Source organism: Triticum urartu, chromosome 1 (genome assembly GCF_003073215.2).
Source record: "Triticum urartu cultivar G1812 chromosome 1, Tu2.1, whole genome shotgun sequence".
NCBI classification, from domain to species: domain Eukaryota; kingdom Viridiplantae; phylum Streptophyta; class Magnoliopsida; order Poales; family Poaceae; genus Triticum; species Triticum urartu.
The window spans coordinates 107,286,947-107,299,233 of record NC_053022.1 but is presented as its reverse complement, the minus strand read 5'-3'; the positions used below and the strand labels follow the sequence as shown (position 1 = coordinate 107,299,233).

General features: G+C 43.9%; 2 pseudogenes; both read right to left on the bottom strand.

Moving 5' to 3' along the window:
- Positions 1-2,283: 2,283 nt before the first annotated feature.
- Positions 2,284-4,931, bottom strand: LOC125515420 (annotated as a pseudogene).
- Positions 4,932-11,289: 6,358 nt separating this feature from the next.
- Positions 11,290-12,049, bottom strand: LOC125532756 (annotated as a pseudogene).
- Between the last annotated feature and the right edge of the window lie 238 nt (positions 12,050-12,287).

Sequence of the window (12,287 nt, the reverse complement as noted above, 5' to 3'; positions counted from 1 at the left end):
ATTCTATCGACAGGTATACCGGGTCGTTAATGGGCCGTATTTGATAGCGCTATGAAAACAGCCTAACGGGTTAATAGGCCACAAACGAGTCAACTGTAACCACGGGTTCAATTTGGCCCACAAGCAGAACAGGCTTGTAATGGACTGTAAGTAATCGAATTCTGGAAATGAGCCGAAGAATAAATGGGCCCTTAAAAGGCTGAAAGATAACACGGGTTGGAAATGGCCCAATGGAATAATGGGCCGTTAATGGGTATAAAGCGATACACTGTTCATTATGGGCCAGTTTCACCACGAGTCGTTAATGGACCCAGAGTTACAAAGGGCCTCATATGGGCTGAAAGACGTCATGGCCCATACATGGGCCGAAAGTTACAACAGGCTGAAATCATATTGGACGGCCCAGATGACGTTACTGGGCCTAATTCGGATAGGCCATAATGGACCATGAGTTAACGGGCTATAAATGGGCTATATGCAAACATGCTATTAACACGCTTTCCGTGGGTCGGGCCGCTTCCTTTTGATCAAGTCAAACGGACCTGCCTTTTGACCTGCATGGGCCACTGTTGGGTCGAGCCACATGTCGACGTATCATAGGTGCGTCCCGTCCATTCGCTGGATAACATTTGTCACAATGCGGAGTTGACACATGGTTCTTTCGGCCAATGAGAATTTTACACGTGAAAAATCGCCATTGGTCATTGTTGTTAATGGGTTATCGGATCCAAAACTGGACCCGATTTCTTAACGGCGACCCATTACGGTGGATGCCACGTGTCGGTTACCCTTGACGAAAATACTTCCATGACGCCCCATTTATCGTCATGGAAGTGGACACTTCCGTGATGATAATTTGAGTATTGTCATGGAAAACTTCTACAACAGCACAGCTATGACTATCTTGATTCTGTCATAAAATCGCCATGGATGTACATGCATGATAGAAAACGTGACCTACTATGGAAAACACGTATCATCACGGAAGTGTTTTTTTGTAGTGATACCGTTATGAGCGGAGTCTTGCAAAGTGCAATCACCATTGTCGCTTGGCACACATCAAATCCAACATTGACATTGTTTATCACTTGATTTATGATGCTACATAGGCCTCATGGTGAACTGCGGTATAGTGATTATGTAAGCATAAGAGAATCGAGGCACTTTTAGTAAGAAAAAAAATCAGAGGCATGGGAAGTGCCACAAATACAAAGCTATATTGCGGAGAGATATAATAGGAATGGAGTAGCTCCTTGCATGAAAGAGAGAGCAGATGCTATGATGCATCGCTCTATTGACCACTCGAGTTTGCAGAATATGAAGATAACATCAAAATCCATCAATGCATATTGATCCCTTGAGCGAGTGGAACTAGAAAAAAATGAAGTGGTAGGGAAACAGTGGAGAAGATAAATGATATTGTCAACAAGATGCCGCTCTGTGCAAAAAAAGTGAAAAATAATAATGATATGGCTTCACCAAATTTCTAAAAGATGCAGATCGTAAGTATATGCACAAGCAAGATGCTAACTTGTAAATGTTTAGTTGGTAAGAAACTAGTATACACTTTATGTAGTTGATTCAATAGCATTTTAACAACTTTAGCATGTGTTTCAACTACATATATCGCTTGTTCAACAACAATGTTTCAACTGCATCGCGTGTTTCAATTGCACTTTTTAAACTGTGTCGTCTATTCGAGCTACTATATAAATTGCAATGTTTGGGACACAACTATTTTTTTCAACTGCACGTATTCAACTCTATCATGTGAACTTCAAGTGTGTCTCAACTAGTACAACAAAGTAAGGATCGTCTAATTAACATTTCTTTTTTGTTTTAGTTGATTTGCTGGCCACACTTCTTCCTCCACTAGTGGTTTCCTCTTCCAACTGAACCATTCGTATCGTCAGCAGCACCGCCGCCTCCAACCTAACTAACAACGCTTTCGCATGTTGCCTCACTACCCTTTCTTGTCTGATTTGCCACCGCTCATGACTTCCCTCTAATTCCCATCCACCATGCCATATATTCCGTCGACAACCACACACCTCTCAGTCTGAACCTATCAACCCTCTGTTAGTCCTCCATGGAGATGCCGAGGCCAGCAGCATCGTTTATGTCTCAAGCACATTAGAGACGTCGCCGCTGGTAGTCTCACATTTGACATTCCCTCGTTTTTCTACCTCTTCTCTACCAAAATATACTGAAACAATTTCCCGAGGATTAGCAAATGTGAACAAAGTAACATACCTCCCCAGATGGACCACTTAAATTACCTTTATGAAGTTCTCAAATCAAACAAAGTACATAAGCACAACACACTTACAATCACATTGTTCTCCTTAGACATGAAATCCTCTGGGGACATATATGTCTCACTTGAATCTAGCCAGTTGATTGAGGGTGACCACCTACTAGTCCCGTATGGCAAACTCCCTCAAGGCCATCTGCACCACGTCGATGTCATCAGGGTCGCTACCGCTACCACTACCTCCGGCAAGGCCACTCGAACCAGTCGCGTCCATGTCGTAGTAGTAGGACCAGCCTCCAGCTCCACCACCCACATTGCCCAGTTGGTTGTTGGCGGCAGACTCACGGTGCATCTCTACCACTGCCGGGAGGGTACGTTGTCCAGTGAACGTGTACATGTTTATGCTCGCATTGGCCGCCTGCTGGATGTCTTGCTCACTAACCATCTGCGTTGGTGACAAGCCGTACGGCAGGCAGTTGTTCAGGTGCGCATTGGGAGGGATGCAATATGAGTACCCCTCATTTTGCCTATCAGCGGCATTCAAATTTGGTGCCCAGTAGTGCATGTTTGTCGGGTTCAGGTGGTAGTACATACCAATCATTGCCGGATTGGGGTAGGTCAGGTGTGCATGCTCGGTAGGGGCGATGACGACGGCAGTATCTCTACCGGCCATCCCCATCTGCCCACCATGCTCTTGGTCATGATACAATGGTGGGGTCACCGAAGGTGTATCCGCGGGTGATCTGGTGTGCGGCTCCACGCTGCGGATGTACTGCGCAAGAAGGGAGAGCTGGCCGGGAGGTGGTTTCTTGCTATTCCTCTTCTTGATCTGGCGCTTCGCATTTAGACTGCGCTTGGTGGCATTCCAGTGGTTCTTGATGGCGTTCTCCGGCCGACCGGAGAGTAGCCGGGCGATCACCGACCAGCGGTTCCCCCACGTCTGATGCGCCTCGATCAGCTTGATGTCTTCCGCGTCGGTCCAGATTTTCCTCTGCAAGGGAAGTATTTGTAAGTTAATTAATTATGGCATAACATTCCATTGAAATACAATTGAACACACCACCACACACTGAAAGTAGTATCTACTACCTTTACTTTTTTAATGAAACACGACACTCATGTGCACGGAAGCATTATTTATTTAGAAGTCAACCTAGTGTCATTTTTATACCATGCATGGATATGCCGTGCATGCATCCACCATTCGTCATTGCTTTGAGATTTATCTTATCTTTTTGTTTGTTTGCAAAATTCGTGTTGTTCAAGAGTACCAAAATTGTATTGAAATATTTATCTTGTTTCAAAATGCATCATAATGTTTTTTCGTGTACCAACAAATAAAAATGAACTTGTTTAGATAAGGTTTTTGTTGGTACATAATGGAGCCAATAATGCTAGACCTATAAAGTTTTACTTAACCTTCCAAACTAATTCTCTCTCTCCCCGCTGATTTTAAGTGGGGTGGTCCCCCTCATCCTCCTATTATCAATCACAATCCTCCACTTCAGTTTGTAGGTAAAATCTTTAAGTAAACCTTTGTACATGTAGCATTACTTGTAATGGAACATTACTTCCATTATGTTACGCATTGAAACAAAAAAATGCAACACTCTGAAACAAGATAAAATTCACCAAGATCGGAAAACATAGCCAGAATATCCAATTATCTAAGGAATCTCAAAGTATCTCAGGAATCTATCGGTTAGAAAATTTCCAACTAAGCCTGATACTCTCACAAAATTGGTATATGCCACATATAAATTGATGAAATGATGGAATGAGCCTGATAGAAAAAATGGAAATAAAAAAAGTTAGTATGTGGATAATTATTTGGAGAGGATCGGCCCATACAAAAAAAGGGCATGTCTTATTTGCTTTGCAGATATCTTATTAAAATTACACATATTTTGCATGTGCAACAATTTTCGGAATCATATGGTGTAATTTGAGGTGCCCAAGATTTACAAAACTTTCAAAAAAAATCCAGTTAGCAATATCGATTATATCACAATTGCAAGTGTCAATTTTATTTATAGATTTTATGCTCTTTTTGTTCGAACAAGGAAAAATGTTTACATTTTTATTGATTAACAAGAGAAGTTTGTAAACTAACAACCACAAAGGCACCAAATTACTCTCCTGCATTACATTACTCAAATGCTTAGCCCCCACAATATCCCAAAGAGACGCCTCATCTTGGATGAGGCGAATAATGACTACCATCGGCCTCACTTTCTTTTGAAAGACACACGTGCTCCTTTCCTTCGATATCTCCCATCCAACAAGGAGCAAAGAATGTAAAGATTTCCTCGGTTGCCAATTATTGAGGAGGACTTCTTTCCACCAAGACTTCAGCATCTCAATACGATGACAAACCATCATACTAGCATGAATACCAATATAAGAGACCACGTTGTTCCAAACTTGAGGCAAGAACCGACACTTGATGACAAGGTGAGCCACCAATTCTTACACTTGGTTGCAAAGAGGGCACTGTTCGCAATTTGGTCACTCCCAACGTTGCACCCTCTGTCGTTCAAATCTTATTTTAGATGGCAAACCAAGCCAAGAACTTACATTTTAGGATGCCCAAACCTTTCAAGCCGTGGCATGCAACTTGGATCAGATGAGGCCAACGAATTGAGCCTTGTAAGCCACGAGGCGGTATAATTCCCATCGTTGATCAGCTTTCTCATGGTTGTATCTTGGATGTCTAGTTGGATGATGACATGCATTGGCAAGTTTGTCTTACTGAATGAAGAATTATTGGATGTGCTCTAGTGTGAGGCCTCCTTGACTACCAACCTATAGAACCTAAAACTTATCTCTTAAAACCTTGGTCGCCTCCATAGGTGGCATGGGCGGAAACAAATGTCCACCGCCGGCACCCCTTCCTCTACATCTCCATCTCGCCGTCACTGGCTTATGCCACTGGGCAAAGGCTACCGATGGTGGGATCCTCCACTTTGTGCGGCACTGGTGGTGTGTGTGAGGTCTGTGGTGATCAATGCAGAAATTGCATGGAGCCTCAGATCGAAGACGTCTCCTGCATGCTGCACTTACTTGTCTTGGCCGCTACTATGATGCTCTACACTCGGTAGGTACAATAACAGGTGGGTGGTGGACTTGGCGACTACGACCGGCGGTTCCATGGCCTAATTTGGGCGTTGTGGCTCGCCGTGTTGTGGAGGAAGCGTGGGAGCCGTGGCAGCAACCCGGGTCTCTTATGCAGCGACGACGATCATGGTGACGGCCACGATGGGTGCCCTGGGCGCCCGGCAAGGCAGCAGATGGCTATTCCATCATGGTTGTGACGGCAGCGTGGGGTCGGCCATGGTGGCTGGTGGTCGCAGATCTGGGGTTCCCGGCCCAGATTTGTTCCCCTCTGGTAGCATTCCTAGGGTTCTTCTGGTGCCAAGACGATGTTCTGCTTCATGCGAGCCCTCATTGATTTGGCCATTGACGAGTTCCAGAAGGCTTCGCCGGTGTTTTGTTTTCTACTGGGTGTTTGACGCCTGTAGGTTGCTGGATCGGATGGGATTTGCTCGTGTGCGCCCCTATTTTAGAACGTTTGGCTTTAGGAGGGCGTGACGCGAAGCTTCGTTGTCTGTTACATTATGGGACATGTTGGTATTTCGATTTCCATGATGAAGAGAGTGGTGAAGAACGTCATGGTGGCTGAGGTTTGAGGCCTAGTAATGGCAGATCAGGTCTTTGTGGCGATGAGGACTTTGCTTGGTGATTCGTGACTTGTAGCAGCGCCATCGGCAAGTGGGTGCGGCAGCATAGGCGGAGTACAAAGTCTTAGCTTTCTAGATGAAAACTCAAGTCCTGGCCGTAATTGGTAGTTCTTGGCAGTGACCTTGTTGAAGGCATTGTTTTGAGAGCATGGATCTTCTCCAGGGTGAAAACCTAAGATCTAGGAACGGACAATGATGGTGCATGTGCACTATTTCCTTCTTGGAGGCATCGCTTTTGGAGAATTTGGACTTCGGGTGTTGTCGAGCTGGTGCTTCGTAATGCAGCTACAAGGAATTGATCACTATACGGGATCTAATTTTCTTCTTCTTTTTGTCTTTTGGTTGTGTGCATCCATAATGTCTTTACGACATTGCGTCGTTGCAGAGGTTGGGTGTAATTGGTATCTCCACGATATTAATATATTCCCTTTGTCCAAAATTCTCTTAAAACCTTGTCCACAATGCCACCTTTCTTGTAGGATTTTTTTAAATGGTGTGATATCTTTATGCACCCGTCCCTCCAGCCATGATGACTCCCAAAATTTGGCTTTTGTTCCATCACCAATCATACCTAAGTGGCCGCCACTAATAGATCACTTCATCATTGTTGAATGACATCCACATACTGCACCACACCCTTTGCGGGTCATCCTAGTCAAGCCATAACCATAGTAAGTAAAGCACGATGGCAAACTTTCAATATTAAGAATTTACAGCCGGCAAACTCCTCCAGCTTGCAAACTTGCACCCAGTTAATTTTGCACTTGCCTCCGGTCACATTGTTTGTCCTCGCCCAAAGATAGGCAAACCTCAAGCTATCAATCTTCTTGAAAACCTCCACGAGGGGGTCAAACAATGTAAGATGGTGTATGGACACAGCCCTGAGCACCGCCTTGACCAAGACCATGTGGCCCGCGGTATCAACTTGATTCCTTCTCTAATGTGCTAATTTCCCAGCGGCTTAATCTTCAAAGTGTTGCAAGTGGACCGTCCTTAATATTTTGACCATGAGGGATAGTGCAAGGTAACATATGGGGAAGGATAACATGGCGGGAAGGACTAGAGTGTGCCATCAAGGTTGTTGTTATTGCACCATATAGGTGCAACAGGGCTCTTTCTGCAATTTGTAACAAGGCTGGTAGTATCCTCAAAAGAGGCAGCCATGGTGGAGAGGAATTGGACTTCTTGCTTGATAGAGGCACATAAAACAACCACATTGTCGAGGTAAAGGGAACCACGAATCCACCAAAGGATGAGGTTTTCCTTAGGTCATATACTTTCTAAATATATGGTGCAACGGGTCAATGGAGAGCTCGGACCCCTGAAAATGCCCATGACCATGCTTCGTCGGGTCCTCGGCAATCCCATTGAGCAAAAGTCAAGTAGGGGACAGTCGAGATCCATCCCCGAAAGTGGCCTTGTAAGCCATGGTGACTAAAAATTTCAGTAAAATAGCCCCACCTAAAGGAATCCAAGGCCTTCTTTATGTTGAGCTTGAAGAGGAGCATATGTGTCTTGATGTGTAAAATCTTCTAGCCACATTGGGCACATAAATGAAGTTATCGTGGGTGCTTCTCCTCTTAATGAAAGAACTTTGTGCAATGGAAACAATATCATTCATGTGCAGAGCCAACCTCATGGAAAGGGTTCTATCAATAAGCTTGGCCATGACATGCATAAGTTTAATAAGCCCAAAATACTCATTTGGTGAACAAAGGGATCAGTTCATGGGAACCAAGTGACAAATCTCGAGGATCAAAAATTTTAACTAGGGAGATCCTAACACTCGTTACTTTCACCTAAGGATCAATGGGAGGAGGAGGAAAAATCTTATACATCGTCTCAAACATGGGAGTGAATGGGTAATGGATCATGAATACTACATTAGGTGGATGAAGGGATTAGGATGTCCTCGTGACATACTCGCTCGCCAGCGATGGCATCACATGGCCACCTTTGCCACCATGTTCCATCAAAGCATCCTCCATATTGTATTCATGCTCCAGTCATTTCATCCAAAAATCTGAACTGGTGAAGAGAGACGGGCAATATGTTTCAACACTTCCCCTCACATCTAGGCTATTTTAGTCCTTAGGCGTGGGATCAATGTAGGCTACAGAATCTTGTTTAATATTGCGTTGGCAGGGTCTTCAACTTGAGACCTCTTGGCTCAGATACCATATTGAACTCATGCCCCACCAGCACATCCAAAAAACCGAACCGTCACCAAATCGTAATCAAGTTTGAAAAGCGTCCAGAGTGTGGCGCTATGTCTGGCAGCCTCTCCTGGAACAGAGCCATGAAGCAGTCAACCTCTTCCCCGTTGACCTGTTCAACCTTGCCAATGACTCCCATTCGTTAGCATAGAAGCCTTTGCAGGAGCTGGGCGATGGGAATGACCCTGTTATTGGCACACAGGCATGGGCTATGCTGACTTGTCAAAGTTTGTGACCTTTGTGAGCGTCTCCCTCCTTGTTGTGGGTGACCAGGGTGGTGCGGAACTAGTAGCAGGGAGAATGGGAGGCAACACCGGCACAAAAAGTGGTGCGCCAGGGCAGGGCCCTACCAGGAGCTCAACTAGCATGCAAAGCATCCATCTCCATCGTCATTGGGTTGTTGTCCAAGAGCATTGGGAATGTCAGGAAGTGAGGCGTGACGATGGGTGTGTGATTCTTCATCGGGCCTAAAGAGGAACGTGGGAGGATGCTCGGTGCATGGATTGATGGCATGCATAACTCATCATAGGGCTCATGGCAGTGGGTAAGGAGGCTTGGTGCACGGGCTGGTGATGTGCACATCTCCATCGGCGAAGCAGGCCGCGCATGCATACCGAAGTAGGGTCCGCCTTGCGTAGTCAGTCCAGTCTGGAGGGAGTTGAGGGAGCTCGAGTGTTTTGCAGCCCGCACATCTCTCAAATGATAACACAGAACAGGAACATCTACTCATATTCACCAAATTCAGGAAAACCATAATAAGCAAAAAGCAACAATTTCACAAATAAACAACATCAAATTTTTGGAACATGTGTATCTGACTATCAGCATGTGACTTGTTTTGTCTATATGATTGAACTAATAAAAGTACCACATCTAAAATGCAATTTGTGTGCTGGAACGGCTCTTACTTTAGGAAATACCAAATTGAGACAAGTCTCAAATATGTAGCAGCAATAATTTGACAAATAACCACGACAAAAGAGAATCGGTAATCTTATCTCTGTTTGGGGAATGTTCCTGGGGACGAAATCCCAGCAAATGACCCACAGAACACGGGATCAAGATCTGAGGGTGGCAGGTTTTTGATGAAAATGCACTAAATAAACAAAATGACATGCTTTTTGTTGTTATCAAAGATGCCATCCCCCAACACTAAAACTGCCAGTCGCACCGTTTACAAATGCCATCCTGGACAGCGAACGGTCACTGGCTATTGCGCACCAAATTTGATAACACTTGGGCGACCACTTAGTGGCGAAGAATTTAAAAATTAGGACACACCATGTCAATTAGAAATTTTGGATATTTGTAAGTGCAAGTGTGGTTCTTTATTTACGGATTGAACACATAATTCTTGTACACATATCAAATGCTAATGTGTGGGCATGAACATTGGTCCCTACTAATTTCCCAAAATTACTTACGTAGTCAATTAGTGACCTAAATGAATAAAGTAATTACCACATTTACTGTGTAGACTAAAGACATGCAATACTACTAACTATTTTTTCGGGAGTTAATACCCACTTCCGAATGGTGACCAAACTATAGGTGCAGACTTTTGGACGTATAATCATATGATTCAACTAGTGAAAGTACTACATCTCAAATGCTAATTTGTGGTCTAGAACACCGACTCTTACTTTAGGGATATCAAATTGTGGCAACTCACAAATAGGTAGAAGCAACAATTTGACTAATAATCAACATATTTTTTTAATTTGGTGATAACTTAGTGGCCAAGAATCGATCCCTACTAATTTCCCAAAATTATATGGGTGGTCAATTAGTGGCCTAAATGAAGAAAGTAATTACCACATTTACTGAGTACACTAAAGACATGCAATCCTACTAACTATTTTTTCGGGAGTTAATACCCACTTCCGAATAGTGGCCAAATTTAATAGGTGCAAACTTTTGGACGTATAATCATATGATTCAACTAATGAAAGTACCACGCCTCAAATGCTAATTTGTGGGCTAGTACATTGACTCTTACTTTAGGGATATCAAATTGTGGCTACTCACAAATAGGTAGAAGCAATAATTTGGCAAATAATCAAGAAAACTTTTTTAATTAGGTGATCACTTAGTGGCTAAGAATCTCTTCTATACTAGTTAAAAAGAACCTAAGGTTCCCATTTCAGTGTCTCCTTCGTCCAACCTCTATATATATGTGGTTCCCCCTTCCGTTCTCCTATTTGATTTTTTTCTTCTTCCATTATCTCATTTTTCTCTCAGATAATAATATTTTTTTGTAAATCAATATTTTTTTTACCAAATAAGTGCTTAACAATGAGATGATATTTTGACTCCCATCTCCGATCTTTCTTATAAATAATATTTTCTTTGGTAAGTCAATAAATTCTTACCAAATAAGTGCTTAACAATAACCTAGCACGTAAATCATGACAATTGCATACAAAATCTGGCTAAGATTATAGCACACCAATGTAATAATAGACGTGCAATGACGTGCTAATCTACGAGAATAATTATACTCCTGTTGCAATGCACAAACAATTATCTAGTTTAAAAAATGAGACACTGTGTCAATTACGCCCTCCATGCATAAATATAAGATGTTCTAACTTTTTCCGAATTGTAAGTATATAGATTTGTTTTACCGTGTTTGTTAACTTATTTCAGTCTGTGTAGTCCATATTGAAATATCCAAAACAGCTTATCTTCGTGAACGGATGGAGTAGTAAATTTCCACATTTGTAAGTGCAAGTAATTTTATTTATTTACGGATTGAACACAGAATCCTTGTACACATTTCAAATGCTAATGCGTGGGCAAGAACATCAATCCCTATTAATTTTAGAAAATTGCTTCCCTGTAATTCTTTTTCTTCAGAAAATTACTTGGGTGATCATTTAGTGGCGTAAATGAAGAAATTAATTGCCACATTTACTGATTAGACTAAAGACATACAAGACTACTAACTATTTATCTGGAAGTTAATACCCACATCTGAATGGTGATGAATCAGATTAACGCAATGAATAATTTCTTTCCATAAGCACACTCAATCACAGATCATCAAAATTCCCCAGAAACAAGCTGCTAGTAGGGGCTAGGAATTTAAGAAATTTAAATTTGGCAAGATCACCTCAATGTTGGGGTCAAATTGGTTGATCCATCTCTCCCGACATTGCTTCCCGCTCCGGCCGGGGAGGTACAGCGCGACCTTCGCCCACCTCCCTTTGCCGAATTCCTGCACCTTCGCCCTGAGCAGCCTACAACAAAATCACAAAGAAAACTGACGAAGCTGCAGCAGATGAAGGACAAAGAAAAAGGTTTGCAATTTAGGGTTGGATTTTCCACATACGTGTCTTCCTCCATGGCCCACGACCCTTTGAACCGTGTCAGCCCCTGGCCGCTGGATCTGGCACGCAGCGGCGCCCGAGCAGGCACCGTGATTGCCGCAGGGGCGTTGCTGCTCCCATAGCCAGGGAAGCTGTTGGGATCCATCTCCCTGATGCCACCAGAAGCCCTTGATCCGGCACCCGAGACGACGACCACCCCGGCTGAAGCACCAGCATCAATATGGACAAAGTGTTGTGCAACACCGCCATGGTCGAAGCTCGTCAAGTGGTTCCCGGCCCCCGAGGCTGCCATGTCCCAATCAAAATAGGCACTCCCTTCAGCCATCAACGCGGCCTCCGAGGTCGGATCGGATCAATGGCAGCAGGAACACCTGCGGTAGAGATGGGGCAAGCAAAGCAAGAAGAAGGGGAGTAGTCTCTGGCTCTTCTATGGAGAAATGCCTGTATTAGAGATGGGTCAGGGGGTCTGCGCCTGATATAGATGGGGACGACGCCCCATGCCCCCATCTGCCGTCTATTCTCCTGAACCCAGCTCCTCATCAGGCGGCCAGGATGCGTCCCACATGGCAATAACCTTCTGACTATAGGTTTTCAAGTTCGTTGTGGACCCTATGCACCGGGTGTACGCAGTCTTCGGAGAGGTTTGCGTGGTCCAGGTGGGTCAGCGTGTCAGTACAGATATGCTGAAGCACAACACCCGTGCCCGTATGGAGGTATGCGTGCAAATTCAGGGAAAACGGAATGC